Source organism: Procambarus clarkii, unplaced genomic scaffold (assembly GCF_040958095.1).
Source record: "Procambarus clarkii isolate CNS0578487 unplaced genomic scaffold, FALCON_Pclarkii_2.0 HiC_scaffold_223, whole genome shotgun sequence".
NCBI classification, from domain to species: Eukaryota; Metazoa; Arthropoda; class Malacostraca; order Decapoda; family Cambaridae; genus Procambarus; species Procambarus clarkii.
The window spans coordinates 277548-292336 of NW_027189256.1; positions in this window are offsets into that span (position 1 = coordinate 277548).

Below are 14789 nucleotides of genomic sequence, written 5' to 3' on the forward strand. Positions count from 1 at the left end.
TAATGACATCGAAATAGGGAGTGAGCTAGGGAGCAGTGATCACAAAGAAATCAGATTTAGCATAGAATGGAATAGACCAGTAGGAGAAAATTCTATTAAAGTGCCAGATTTTCGAAAAGCTGATTTTAATAGCCTAAGAAATTTTTTGGGTCAAATTGATTGGAAAGGCTTGGGTATGGGGTGTGGGCCGGTCTTGGAGCGAGACATGAACCCAGCGATAGGTGACTTAAATGGGGATTTCGATGTGGATTCAATATATAACTTATTTAAGAATATTCTAAACAAAGCACAGGAACGTAGTATACCATACAAATTGAATAGATCGTATACTAATGACCCAAAGTGGATAACAAAGAATTTGAAGAACCTTATAGGTAAAAAGAGAGCTTGGTACAAAAGGATTAAAAATGGGGAGGTCACTTTAGAACAGGAATTCGTACAACTGGTTAGAAATGTTAAAAAAGAGATAAGGAAAGCAAAAAGAAACTACCCAGCAAACACAGAACGTTTGTGGACGTTTTTAAATGGTTCCACAAAGGTAATACTGTAACTTTTGACATAAATACGTATATCTGATGTTCTTAAAACCAAAGGATATAACTAAAAACATATATTCTTGAGACACAGTTTTTTAAGATTTATGTAAAAATTTAAAAATAATAGTGAATGCTATGGTATTATAATGTTTTCATGCTTTATATTTAAGAATAAATAATTTTCAGTCAACATTTAGTTTTTTTTGTTTACTTTCTGTAAAGCTATCCAATTTACGTTCTTATAACATAAATATAACATTTATATGACGTCAGTATAACGTTATTTACACGACATCATTACGTTATTATGATGTTATATTAACGTATAATTCCTGTGTGAAAACCAGAATATATATTGAACTTTATGTTTTAAACCTTGTAAAGTTATCATAAAACTTGGAATAAGACGGTAAGCATGCTTTACTTATGAAAATATACAAACAAATCAACAAAAACATTTTAACATAAAAAACATAAACATAACATAAATTAATTGCATGCATGGGAGTTAACTGGAACTGTAATATTGCATACATGAACCTTAAGGTACAAACCCAGTGTATTTACTCATGCAGTTCTTTCCTAAATCTAAATTTTTCCAATTTTTACACTTTGTTTCGAGTTCTGTCTTGTGTTGCTACTTTTAATACCCCATTAATGTCCCCTTTGTTATGTCCATTCATCCCATTGTGCACCTCTACCATATGTCACTCCTAATTCTTTGCTTTTCTAGAGAATGTAATATAAGCTTTGACAATCTTTCTTCATATGACAGGTTAACAGGTAGAACAAAGATTACCATTTATATATGGATAACTATTATAAGTCGGTTTGAATGAGTGAATTGCTGCTTGAAGATAGGTATATACACCTGTGGTACTATCAGATTGCATCGTGGTGAGCCTAAAACCCTTCAGATCCAAGCAAAGGGTAAAATGCCAGCAGATACAATTGCGAACACATTGATACCAAAATGAAAGGCATATGACGAGAATTGAGGTAACCAAAGTGAAAAGAGTGTTCACATTACATTGCACTAGAGTGCTCCCGGGTTACTTTCTCTCACTTTCTCTGTTTTGTGCGGATGGTACACCTTGCTTTTGGAGTTTATATGCATTTAAACCTGTAGATAATTCTATTGCTAACACATTGATACCAAAATGAAAGACCTAGGATGACAATTGGGGTGACCAAAATGAAAAGAGTGTATACATTTTATCGCTCTTGTGCGCTCCCTGGTAACACACTCTCGCTTACTCTGTTTGTTGCGGATGGTAAGCCGGGCTTTTGGAGTTTATATGCCTTTAGTCCTGTAGAGAATTCTATTGCGAACACATTGATGCCAAATTGAAAAAACTAGGATGAGAATTGAGGTAACAAAGTTGAAAAGGGTATACACTTTTCAGTATTATCACGCTCTCTAATGTAATGAGAGTTGCCTGAGGGTGGCTCAGCTTTCTTTTTCTGGTACCCTTGGCCTACATTCATCTTGTCGGCGGGTGGAGCGCGCTGCTGTCTTTGACATTATATGCACATAGTTCTGTTGGGAATTCTATTGCGAACGCATTGATACCAAAATGAAAGACATAGGACGAGAATTAAGGTGACAAAGTTGAAAAGAGTATACACTTTTCAGTATTTCCGCGCACTACCAGGGAATGTCCAAACAAAAATGGAGAGTGGAGGGGTAACTTGCCCAAAACGCGAAAGTGTTTGGGGAGATTAACTTTCGTTCAATACTATTATGCAAAAGGAGCCACACATCTATGGTTCATCCAATAAAATCAGCAGACTTCTAGATGTTACTACTGCTCGGCTTAGACTCGGTTACAAGTATTTCTGGGAATTCTCATTATCTGAAGATGTAGACCTGACCAAATGTTAACTGTCAACAAAATTATTTGCACACCCCTTCGTCACTATGTGATAGTGAATTCAGAGACAATTCTATAACCAATGTACCAACGATGTGTCAATATTTCATTCAAAATGATCTGGTACCAGAAATTTTAGCCAAATATCCCCAGTTTGCTAACTGTAAGTAGTAACTAAGTGATTGTAACCTATCCACCGCTGCCCACTGGATGGGGAGCGGTGTGCAGGACAAACATATCAATTGTGACACTAGCTCTCCACATATGTCAGTTGCTTAATTTAGAAACTGTACTTGTGATCGATCTCGAACCTATTGTTGATGTGACGACTTATACTGAATTTTGTAACTAGCTCATCAAGATTGTAACTTGCTTAGCTAAATGAATTGTTGGGTTCAGTCCCTGAGCCCATTATGTGCCTCTGCAACCCTTTCCACTACCGCCCACAAGATGGGTATGGGGTGCATAATAAATGAACTAAACTAACTTTAAGGCATCCTGAAAGAAAGCTTGGAGGGCTTGAAAAATTGCAGAACGAAGCCTTGAGGATAATCCTTGGGTGCCCTCGTACCACAAAGATACTTAATATGAGAAAGGAACTTAATATTCCGAGCGTTGTTTATCGTGTTACTGAAAATAACTGTCAAATTGGTATAAAAATGCTTAGGCTAGCTCATCCTAACCGTTGCACAGAAGCCCTCCAGAATTTCTTTATTGAATGTAAACATTGTTTCAAATAGATAAATAAAATTGGAACTGAACTCAGAAAGTATCAGATTTATAATTTGTACCAAGAGAGACAACAATAGCACTTTCCTGCACTGTAGGAAATTACACCCTTTTCAATTTTAATCCCTCCCTTTCCATCAAAGGAGCAAATTAGAGATCAGTCCCAGCTTTGTCTTGAGGCAAAGCTCAACGTCTTAAGCCATATTGATGCTCTGTCCACAGAGCATTCTCTCTCTCAAATCATATACACTGAAGGTTTCCTACAGCGCCTAACGGGTGCAGCTGGAAGTGCAGTTGTCCTGGCAATAGGATATGACTTATATTTTGAGTGGGGAGTCCGTATAAACAACTGGGCCTCTACCCTTCAGACTGAACTATTTGCCTTGCTCCTTGCACTGAAATGTGTACAAGTATCCAAACTTGATACATTAGTTGTAAGTGACTCTTTATCATCCTTAATTGCTCTCAACTCTTTAAGACATAACTGTAACATGCTTGTGTCTGAAGCTAGACACAAATACAATAACAACTTGAGGAACCTTATGATAAACAATAATCTCAACAAAAATCACATAGTTCTCAGAGGTGATTTCAATATTGACCTAGGGCTACAAAATAACCCTCAAGTAGACTGTTTCCTCAACAGCATGAATTCCTGTATGCTCATCCCCGCAATCACCAGGCCCACCCGAGTCACTCAAACATCTGCGACTACCCTGGATCACTGATGGACCAACATAACAGCTCCTCTTACATCAAGTATAATCACTGACAGAACAACTGACCACTATCCTACCTTCCTTGTAGCGAACATGGCCATAACACCACCAGGTAACAAGAAAATTACCTTTAGGTTACAATGTGAAGCGGCAATAGGCAATCTCACAAATGCCCTCCACAATGTAAACTGGGAATCTAAATTTATCAATACACAGGATAATAATTCGTTAACTAGCCTCTTTCCAAAATTTAAAGCCTTTACAATACTTATTGTCCTCTCCTCACCAAGCAAGTAACTGGCAAAAAGGTTAAATAATCCCTGGCTCACTAATGGCATACTTAAAGCAATCGACAAGAAACATGAATATAAAAAAAAAACTTAGGATTGGCCTAGTTGGAAAAGAAGTAGTTAAGAGGTACTCATCAGTGCTTACCAGTATAATAAGAGCAAAGCGTTCCTATTACGAGAATAGATTCAAAGAAGCAAAAGGCAACATAAAAAGCACATGGAGAGCCATCTCTACCATCCTAGGAGCTAAACAACATTCACATAATAAGATAAAAATCTCCAAGGATGGTTATACACCTGCAACAGATCTTGAAACAGCAACTGAATTTAATAGCTTCTTTTCATCGTTTGGTGCTCACCTTGCCCGAAAAATCCCAGAGACTCAGACATATGTTACCACATATCTTTCACGCAGCTATCCAAACTCTCTTCTCCTCTCTCCGGTCAGCCCTACAGATGTTGTGTCCATCATTCACTCGCTAAAAACCAAAGCTGGGAACATTAGTGAAATACCATCGATGGTACACAGGCGTGCCTCCCATGCCCTTGCACCATCCATAGCACTGCTGTTCAACAAATCCCTAGAGTGTCATACCTTCCCTGATATCCTTAAAAAAGCAAGAGTAACGCCAGTTCATAAAGGAGGTAACACGGCAGACATAAATAATTACAGACCCATATCGAATCTACCTATATTATCAAAATTATTTTTTTTTTTTTTACAAACAGCTCTTCTCCAATCTTGTAAAATTCAATATACTAAGTCCCTGTCAGTTTGGCTTCCGCTCCCAAAAGAGTACCAATGATGCTATTGTTAGTCTGCTTGACTTAATCTTCTCAGCCCTTGACAAAAGTGAGTTTCCAATTGAACTCTTCATCGGCCTGAGAAAGGCCTTTGATACTGTTAACCATAACTACCTCTTACTTAAATTCCACCATTATGGAATCCGTGGCCTTGCCCTAAACTATATCCGATCCTATCTTAGTAACAGACACCAATATGAAGCCATCAATGATATAACCTCTCCCACTCTACCACTTACCGTAAAGGTGCCACAGAGCAGCATCCTAGGACCCTCCTGTTTCTTATATACATCAATGATCTCCCTAATGTCTCTAACATACTTAAACCTATATTGTTGGCTGATGATACTACTCATCTACTCTGACCCCAACCCACTCCTGTTAAATAATGTTGTAAACAATTAATTAAAAAAAGTCTACTTGTGGATGTCAACCAACAAACCTCACACAAAACATAGAAAAGACCTACTATATCTTATTTGGAAACAAATCAACAAATGCAATTCAGCTTCAGATAGATAATGTAAACATTAGCAATAAAAATGATGGAAAGTTTCTTAGCCTATACTTAGACAAGAGACTCAACTTCCGCACCCATATACAACACATAACTAAAAAGGTTTCTAAAACAGTTGGTATACTGTTTAAGATCAGATATTATGTACCCTACTCTGCTCTCCTCTCACTCTATTATGCACTTATCTATCCCTATCATTCTTATGGCGTTTGTGCTTGGGGTTCAACCTCTGCAAACTACCTCAAGCCCATCATCATCCAGTAAAAATCTGCTATCAGGACAATAACTAACTCTACCTTCAGACAACACACAGCTCCCTTGTTCAAATCCTTAAACATGCTAAACAAATTCACTCCATACATTCTCCTGTGTAAATTACGTTTATAAAGCCCTTTTTCTAACTGCAAACCCTGTTCTGAAACTCTTCCTGGACAGATGTAATAGAACACATGGCCACGTCCCCACCAGACATAAATATCTCTTTGATATCCCCAGAGTCAAACTTAATCTATGTAAACACTCTATGTAAATAAAGGGACCTAGTCTATGGAACTCACTCCCTTATAATGATTTGAAAAGCTGTCCAACTTCTGCCATATTCAAAAATAAAACCAAAAAGTACCTGTAGTACTTTTTAAGTACGAGGGAGTAATGCGCAAAGCGTCCCTCACCTGTGACGTCACAGCGTCATCTGACGCCATATCAACACATCGGCCATTTTGTCGTCAGTTCAGTCATGGCGAGGACTAACCCTTCATGCAAACTGCACCTACTATCAAGAAGAAGAAGATTTTGTGTTCCACCGATAGTATTATCGTAAGTAAGCACTTATATTTTATATTTTATTAAATTAATTGATTCTATTTTTCTGTAATAAAGGTCCAAAGGGTTGTTAAGGAACAAGGGTGTAGCGATACCGACGCTCAGTGCGCTCAACTCACACCAAAGTATCACCTGTGTAGCTTCTGTAATTAGTGTTAATTAGTTATGCTATAAGATAATGAAGCGAGTATAAGATTAACTCGCTACAAGGGTACTGTGTTGGGAGGTGAGGGCTGTTACTGGTGTCTGTGGGGATGTGAGGACTTGTACCAACCACTATCACCACCAGTACCTTGTCTTGCATCCTGCTTAGTATTCCTATTGAGATATGAAGTATTATTGCATTCATATAATTATTCATTCATTGTCATTACTATTTTTATGGGCTATGTTCTGTTACCCTAATGCTTTTTACCCCTGAGCATGTCCATTTACTCTCCAGCCCTTCACAAGCCACTGCTGCACCCCCTCCATGCCCATACTTACTGTGCTTATTCTTACAGGACTGCACTGCATTATGTGGTGCTCACTGCCTGGACACCTTGATACATGCATTATAGGGTTCTGGTAGTTGTTCTACTCACCAAGCCCTTCCAAGGCCAGGCTTGACATGTGAGAGCTTGGTCCAACAGGCTGTTGCTTGGACAGGCCCCTCAGGCCCACATATCCACCACAGCCTTGTTTGTCCGGCACTTCAAAATCAAATGTTTATTTACGTAAGGTACATACATATTTTTAGGTAAGGTACTCTTTATTTGGGTAAATTTATCTTCGTAGTATTTAGCTTTGGCTCGTCTAATTATCTTGGATAGCAATAACGAGTAATTCTTTGAGAATTCTTTGGAGACAATTCCTAACCTATACTTCTCCCAACCTATACTTCTTCTCAAGGTCATCTTCACTTCTTGAAGATGTTCAGGTTTTCTCTTGAAGATGTCGACGGTTGTTCCAGCAATACTGTATTTCTTTTATTGCTGAAAACCTGTTTTCAGCCATAAAAAAATAATCCTGAATCCAGAAAAAAATCCCTTTTGTATCGTCTGGAAATTTTCAAATATTGCTGATCAAACCTGAGTCTAAATTATTTGTATATATTATGAATTACAGAGGTCCCAGGACAAGGTTTTTAGGCACTCCACTTACATTTTCCCACTCTGACTTAACCCCCATTTATACAAACTCAGTCTTATCTTTTAGCTAATAATTTATTGTACACACCATACTCAGCCTGTGTAGGGTAGTTTATTGTGCATGTGTAGTATATATATTTGTGTAGTATATTTGGTATATTTAATGCCTCTAACCTCTCCTCGTAGTTCTTGTCCTTCAGTTCTGGGAGCCACTTAGTAGCATGTCTTTGCACCTTTTCCAGTTTGTTTATGTGCTTCTTAAGATATGGGCACCATACAACCGCTGCATATTCCAACTTTGGTCTAACAAAAGTCGTGAACAATTTCTTGAGTATTTCGCCATCCATGCATTTAAAAGCTCTGAATATTATCCTTTACCTGCAATTGGTTGTTGCTGTATTTATAGAATATGATTTGTTCTACTTTACATTTGTTTGTTCCTTTTTTTCAAAATTTCTTTCTGCCTCTCTCCTCACTGCCGTGTAGTTGTTTCTCTTTGTATTACTGGTATGTTTGGGGGTTTGGCCTCTTCGTATATTGATTCCATTTTTGTGTCTTTTGGTCTCTGTCCGTCTTGAAATTTCAGTTGAACAAATCCTGTTTCCTAGTTCTGCATCTTTGTTTTGGTATAAATGTTTTTGTTCCTTTATCATATATTTCACAAAATTGACATACTGTGCATTAATTCATCTCAATTACTTCCTTTCCTAACAGCAAGCCTTTCCAGTAAAATTCTTTGAATTCTTTTCTGACTTCTGGCCTAATGTTTGTTTTATCCTAATGTGTATGATGCCTAGCGTGTGTCTGGTGCCTGTTGTGTTAAACCGAAGATAAATGCATAAGTATAGGTCAGTAATTTCTCCAGCTTTGAAAGGGGCTTTCATTATGCAGCAGTATTCCACTCTAGAGAGCACTAGCGTCTTGAAAACTATCATCATCGGTATAGCATCTCTAGTGTGAAAAGTTCTTGTTATCTATCCTGTCATTTTTCTTGCAGTTGTGACGGCTACTTTATTGTGTTCTTTAAATGTAAGGCCTTCTGACATCAGTACACCCAAATCCTTTACGTTGCTTTTCCGTTCAATGTTATGATTTGACTGAGTTTTGTAAGTGGTTTCCGTTTTTATATTTTTTATTTTTTCCGTAGCGCATGAGCTGAAACTTATGTTCGTTAATCACCATGTTATTTTCTGTAGCCCATAGAAAGACCTGATTTACATCTGATTGGAGGTTTGCCGTGTCCTCTATGTTGCCTACTCTCGTGAAGATTCTAGTGTCATCTGCAAAGAATGATCAAGTACTATAGGTTGTGTCCTTGTCTATGTCCGATATGAGGATGAGAAAAAGTATTGGAGCAAGCACAGTACGCTTGGGGACTGAGCTCTTTACGGTTGATGGTCCAGATTTTATTTTGTTGACTACTACACATTGGGTTCTATTAGTCAGGAAGTTGTATATCCATCTGCCTATTTTTCCGGTAATTCCTTTTGAACGCATTTTATGTGCAATAACACAATGGTCACATTTGTCAAAGGCTTTTGCGAAATCTGTGTAAATTACATCAGCGTTTTGTTTGTCTTCCATGGCATCTAGTGCCATGTCAGAGTGGTCCAGCAACTGTGATAGGCAAGAGCGCCCTGTTCTGAAACCATGTTGTCTGGGATTATGGAGATGCTGTGATTCCATGTATTTGGTGATCTTACTTCTTAGCATTCTCTCAAAGATTTTTATGATGTGCGATGTTAGTGCTATCGGTCTGTAGTTTTTTGCCTCTGCCTTATTTCCTCCTTTATGGGGCGGTGCTATCTCTGCTGTTTTTAGTATGTCAAGGATAATGCCAGTATCTTGGCTTTGTCTCCAAAGAATGTGAAGGGCCTGCGATAACGTTTTTTTACAGTTCTAGATGAATATAGAGTTCCAAGAGTCAGGGCCTGGTGCAGAGTGCATAGGCATACTGTCTATGGCTTCTTCAAAATCCAGTGGGGATAGGATCACATCTGATTTATGATTTGATGTTGGTATCATATCCATGAAAAATTCATTTGGGTTATCAATCAGATGGATGGAGAGCTACACTCGTGGTGTCCCATTTTCCCAGCACTCTTTGTCATATAATGCTTTGAAACTTTTGACGGTTTTGGCCTCCACCACCTTCTCACCTAACTTGTTCCAACCGTTTACCATTCTGTTTGCAAAAGTGAATTGTCTTACATTTCTTCGGCATCTTTGTTTAGTTCGTTTAAATCTATAACCTCTTGTTCTTGAAATTCCAGGTCTCGGGAAATCTTCCCTATCAAGTTTATCAATTCCTGTTACTGTTTTGTACGTAGTGATCATATCTCCTCTTTTCCTTCTGTCTTCTAGTTTGGAATATTTAATGCCTCTAATGTCTCCTCATAAATCCTGCCCTTCAGTTTTGGTATGAATGTTTGTGTGCCTTCATCGTATATTTTGCAAAATATGGAATACATCTCATTTACTTTACTTTAAGAATATGGTTCGATCAATTAAAAACCCTCTTGTTCAAATTGCAAAGAGACTGAAAGAGATGCAGCATGCTCAATACATATACATATACATATATATATATATATATATATATATATATATATATATATATATATATATATATATATATATATATATATATATATATATATATATATATATATATATATTGGTGTATACTGGCAGCAGGTTTTCTTTCAAACATGTTTCATTGAATATGACCGCATATTCTGTATTTATTATTTTCTGGTTTAGGGCTTCTATCCCTCTAACTATTTTCTTAGCATCAGGGCTTAATTGAAATAGGAGTTCTCCAAAACTCATTTTCGTACTTTTAAGGTGAAGAAAAGAAGTGATTTACTATAGAGTGTATTACACTTATTTGTTATTAGAGTGTATTTATACACTTATTATATATAGAGATTATAAGAAAACTAAAAACTCACTGGAAGCAATATAAATTACAAGAGTTGATACTCAACTTCTTTCCATTAATTGTACCTCCCGTTTTTCAGCTTATCACTCTACTGCTAATATCACGGTATTGCAGAATATCTGTCTCTACATTGCCAAGGTGTCCAGGCAGTGAGCACCACATAATGCAGTGCAGTCCTGTAAGAATAAGCACAGTAAGTATGGGCATGGAGGGGGTGCAGCAGTGGCTTGTGAAGGGCTGGAGAGTAAATGGACATGCCCAGGAATAAAAAGCATTAGGGTAACAGAACATAGCCCATAAAAATAGTAATGACTGTGAATGAATAATTATATGAATGCAATAATATTTCATATCTCAATAGGAATACTAAGCAGGGTGCAAGACAAGGTACTGGTGGTGATAGTGGTTGGTACAAGTCCTCACATCCCCACAGACACCAGTAACAGCCCTCACCTCCCAACACAGTACCCTTGGACCTTTATTACAGAAAAATAGAATCAATTAATATAATAAAATATAAAATATAAGTGTTTACTTACAATAATACTATCGGTGGAACACAAAATCTTCTTCTTCTTGATAGTAGGTGCAGTTATACAATACAATACAATACAATACAATTTTACAATACAATTTTATTTAGGTAAGGTACATACATACAATAAATATTTACAAGGATTGGTTGACTTATAGGTAGAGCTAGTACATACAATGCCTAAAGCCACTATTACGCAAAGCGTTTCGGGCATGATAAACTTAAATGACAAGCTTAATACTAATTGAGCATAATGAGTAGAATGAAAACAAGAAATGAAAACATAGATGAAAAAGCAGCACAAATACAATTATGTCGACAAACAGCGCTCTTTAAAGAAAAAAACAGACATTGGTTGACAATAGAAGGGTAAGGTAGGTTACAGGGAATTTATTAGGTATAGCTTCGCTTTTAACTTAAACTGGTTGAGAGAGGTATAGTCTTTAACATGGTTGGGAAGGTCATTCCACATTCTGGGCCCCTTGATTTGTAGAGCATTTCTAGTTTGATTAAGTCGTACTCTAGGAATATCAAAACTGCATTTATTTCTGGTGTGATGCTCATGGGTTCTGATACAACCTTCTATGAAGCTTTTGAGATCAGGATTGGCATTATAGTTTAGCGTTTTATATATGTATAATACACATGAGAGAATGTGCAGTGACTTAATGTCTAACATATTCAGAGATTTAAGCAGGGGTACCGAGTGATGTCTGGGGCCAGAATTGGATATTGTCCTAATAGCAGCTTTGTGTTGAGTAATTAGAGGACGTAAGTGATTTTGGGTAGTAGAGCCCCAAGCACAAATACCATAGTTGAGATATGGATAGATAAGGGAGTAATAGAGAGTCACCAGGGCAGGGCGTGGTACATAATATCTGATCTTAGAAAGAATGCCCACAGTTTTTGAAACTTTTTTTGATATGTTTAGAATGTGTCCCTGGAAATTAAGCTTGTGGTCAATGAGAATGCCAAGGAATTTGCCATCTAATTTGTTACAAATTTGGGTATTGTTTATTTTGAGATTTATTTGATTAGAGGATTTATTGCCAAACAGAATATAGAAGGTTTTGTCAATGTTAAGGGTGAGTTTGTTGGCAGTTAGCCACAGATGGACTTTATTTAGCTCAGTATTTACTGTGGCATTTAGAGCAAGGGGATCAGGACTGGAGTAAATGAAGGTTGTGTCGTCAGCAAATAGAATTGGTTTGAGGTGTTGCGAGGCATTTGGAAGGTCATTAATGTAGATGAGAAAGAGGAGAGGGCCAAGTATGCTGCCCTGGGGAACACCAATGTTGATGGGTAGGGTGGGAGAAATTGTATTATTCACAGAAACATATTGGAGCCTGTCAGTAAGGTAGGATTTGAGGTATTGTAGGGAGTGTCCTCTGACTCCATAATGATGTAATTTAAGAAGAAGGTTTTGGTGGTTGACAGTGTCAAAAGCTTTACGCAGGTCCACAAACAACCCAACAGGGAACTCATTTTTATCAAGAGCTGTATGAATCGAGTTAAGCATACTAATAAGTGCATCGTTAGTGCTTTTTTTGGGTCTGAAGCCATATTGGCAAGGGCTAAGTATATTGAGTTTGGCTAGATATGAGTAAAGCTGCTTATAGATTAGTTTTTCAAAAATTTTTGACAAGTTTGGCAGGATTGATATAGGTCTGTAGTTGTTAACATCTGTGAGATTACCACATTTGTGGACAGGCGTTACTCTCGCTTTTTTTAGAATATCTGGGAAGGTTTGGAGTTCAAGTGACTTGTTGAAGAGCAAAGCAATAGCAGGGGCTAAAGATCTGGAGGCTTTTTTGTAAATTAAAGTTGGTATCTCCTCAAGGGCACCAGACTTGGTTTTAAGGGAAAGGATTATCTCATTGACGTCAGTGGAATTAATAGGCTTTAGGTACAGAGACTGTGGATAGTTACCTGAAAGATAGTCATTAATGTCTGTACTGGAAGATGGAATATCATTTGCAAGGGATGAACCAATGGAAGAGAAGAACCTATTGAACTCAATAGCAGAATCAGAGGCTGAAAGCTGACCATCGTTATTAGACAGGAGAGTCGGTTTGTTATTTAAAGACTTCTTTGATCCCAATATTTGAGAAATTGTTCTCCAAGTTTGTTTAATGTTGCTCTTTTTTGGGTAAATTTATCTTCGTAGTATTTAGTTTTGGCTCGTCTAATTATCTTAGACAGCAATAATGAGTAATTCTTTGAGAATTCTTTGGAGACAATTCCTAACCTATACTTCTTCTCAAGGTCATGTTTTTTATTAATAGATTTAAGTATTCCCTTTGTAAGCCAGGGATTGTTAAGCCTTTTGGTTGTGACTTGTTTTGTAAGCATAGGACAGTGGGTATTATAAAGGCTAAGAGTTTTTTGAAGAAAAGATTGCACTGCTAGGTTGATGTCCACTATGTTACCTAACTCGGACTCCCAGTTGACATTATCAGCAGCAGTTATAAAATTGTCTATAGCAGTTTCATTGTGTAGTCTAAAACGTATCACTCTTGACTCAAGAGGTGGTTTGCTAATGTTAGTTAAGAGAAATGTGGGGTAATGATCTGTAGTGCTATCGGTGATTATACCTGAAGTAAGCGGAGAGGTTATGTTTGTCCAGATGTGATCGAGCGTCGTGGCAGTGCTATCAGTGATTCTAGTAGGTCTAGTGATTAAGGGTATGAGGAAGCAGGAATTCATACAGTTGAGGAAGCTAACAGCAGTGGGGTGTTCAGGCTCGCAGAGGTCAATATTAAAGTCCCCTGCGATAATTAGGTGGTTTTTGTTCAGTCTGTTATCAAGTATTAGATTTCTAAGGTTTGAGTTGAATTCGGACACATCAGTGTTAGGAATTCTATAAACTGCACCCACAGTCAGGACAGACTCGGCACCCTTGACTCTGAAGCTGGCGAAGATATACTCCCCATAGCAGTCTCTGGTTCTAATTTCTTTTAAGCATGTTAGTTCTTGGTGGTAGTAAAGAGCAGTGCCACCACCTCTCTGAAGTTGACGACAGTTGTGAATTGCTGAGTAGTTAGGCATGTTAAAGAGCTGAGTAGTATTCTCTTTCAACCATGTTTCAGTAAGTATAATAAAAGAGAATTTGTTGTCAATAGCTTCAATCAAGGCACTAACATCATCGAAGTGTTTACCTAGGGATCTAACGTTCAAATTGATTACAGAGATATTGTGATTATGAGTTAATACATTGTTTACATCATGTGCTGCAAAATATCTGCAATTTAGATCATTAAAGTGATAATTGTCATAGATAGTGGATAAGAGGTTAAGTTCAGGGTCTATACTTGTCTGCATAAAAAAAGCTGATTGCAGGAAAAACAAGGGAAGAAAGACAAATAACAAGGTAGAAATAAGCTATAAAATAGGGAAAAAGATGTACACAATACAGAACAAAGCAAACTCACAAGGGGCTTACAGGGGTACAATGGAGTAAGGGAGTATGGCTAGGCTAGGCAACCTTGGTAATAAATGAGATTAACGAAAAAACATATAAACATGGACTATACAAAACACAAGATATAGAAATACAAAACAAAAATATAAACAAGACTAAGCAATACAAAAACAAATTGAGCAAAAATGAAAAATGAGGTAGATTGCTTACAAGTACTCTCAGGTACACTGTAAGTAACAATTTGCAATTTGAGATGCAGGCAAAGCCAGGGGTACAATGGAGTAAGGGAGCATGGCGAGGCTAGGCAACCTAGGTAATAAATGGAATCAAAGAAAAGTTGAATAATAAGCATAGGCAAATTTAAGCTAATGATTATTAACTATAAGTAGTTCAGTTATGACTATAATTAATAAGACCTGAAGAACTATTTATGCACTCAATTAAATAATTTCAGTAAATGACTAGTTA